Raw genomic sequence first — 1,800 nt, forward strand, 5'->3', positions numbered from 1 at the left:
TTCAATGTACTGACCTTTGCATGTAACTCAAACATTTTTACAGACTATTTTATACATGCATCTAAAAGCTGCAATATTTTATGTGTCACAGAGTATTTTAACAACTCTGTTACTTACTAGATACAGTTTACAGTTTTGTTTTGTGATGTTAGGAATGCTTATGCACTCTCCAAGCAGATCACTGCAGATTTCAACATCCTATGCTTAGATGAATTGGTTCAAAGTAATTCGTGCTTGGAACTGACGAAACTCCTTTTAAAGTCAGGGTGTACGACGTAACACATGAAGCTCCTACCATCATGAGGAACATGAGGCATAAATGGTTGCACAAGTATATATTGACGTTTCGGCAGTGTTGTAATTGTAGAACACATGTATGTCGTTGGTAAAATAGGAATGAAAGTCTTCAGGCGTGCAAAAGTCTCAGAATGAATCAAAGTAGTACGTACTAAATTAATTTCTTTAGCGTATGCCACCCAGCGAGTTTCATGTCCTCCCACAACATTTGAATCTTTTATATACAAATAAAATTATCACTTTCTTATTAGAAGCGAGACAGCATGCTCTGTCATTATAGTACAATAGTCTTCGAGACTATTGTAGAAACAGAGTGGCTCAGTGGCAAGAGGACAACCGTAAGGTTGTAAAAAGGATTCCGAAAGGATGTCCACAAGACTGTATCTACGGACTCATCTTCTGGGATATCGTAACTGAATCGCTGTTGAATTTAATCGAGGGAGATGAGCGATCGGACGGGATCTTTACATGTGCCGACGACCTGTTAGTTGTGATATCAGCCAACACAAGACCAATGCTGGAAAACAAGGCCAGTGGTATGCTACATACAATACAACAATGGTGCAACCAAAACAAATTATCCATAGCACCACAAAAAACAGCGTACATAACGCTTAAAGGATCACTACAAAGACATCTGGCAATTAAAATAAACAACACCAACATAAAATGCAAAGTAGTAACTGGATATCTTGGAGTACACATTGACGAACGGCATAGCTTCAACGAACACGTACGACTAACCACAAGCAAAACCGAAAGTGTACTTCACAAACTAGTGACATTAAATTCAACACGATATAGACTACCACCCACACACATAGGATGTACCACTGTGCACTTTTCGAGTCGGTATTGAGCTTCGCAGCTGGTACATGGGAACACAAACTCGCTCTCGTCATGAACAGAATCACTTTTTTTTGGGGGGGGGGGGACAGATGAGTGTGCTGCTTAGACTACCTGGAGCGTTTGGCAACAAATCAGTCGATTCATTGCATGTGGTGCTTGGAATATACCTGATCGATATGATCATCAAATATAAGGCTGCAACATACTGGCTGAAGATGGGTAGACCTGTGTGTGAGTGTGATTGATCTCACTGGGCAGCACATAGAAGATAAGCGCCAACTGAACAATAGTCATGTGGGCACTTGGCAAAAAGAGTGGGACAAGAGAGATAAGGGCCGTCGAGTCTATTCATTTTTCCCCAATATCAGGGAGCTCCATCTCAACACCAGCGAGGCTTGGTTCATTTTGTGACTGGACATGGCCCTTATCCCACGCACTTGCAGTGTATTTCGCTTCAGATAGCAACAGTTGTGCATGCAGGGAAATTGGTTCCCCAGAGCACTTCCTTTTAAAATGCATTGGATACAGGCACTTTCGTAATAACATGGAACACTTAACGGAAACAACGCTACACAATGCACTGAGGAACCCAGATACATGGACACAGTTGGACGCAATCGTCAACATCTCGAAATCAGAACGGGACATATACAA

The sequence above is a fragment of the Schistocerca nitens genome, chromosome 1 (assembly GCF_023898315.1).
Source record: "Schistocerca nitens isolate TAMUIC-IGC-003100 chromosome 1, iqSchNite1.1, whole genome shotgun sequence".
NCBI classification, from domain to species: domain Eukaryota; kingdom Metazoa; phylum Arthropoda; class Insecta; order Orthoptera; family Acrididae; genus Schistocerca; species Schistocerca nitens.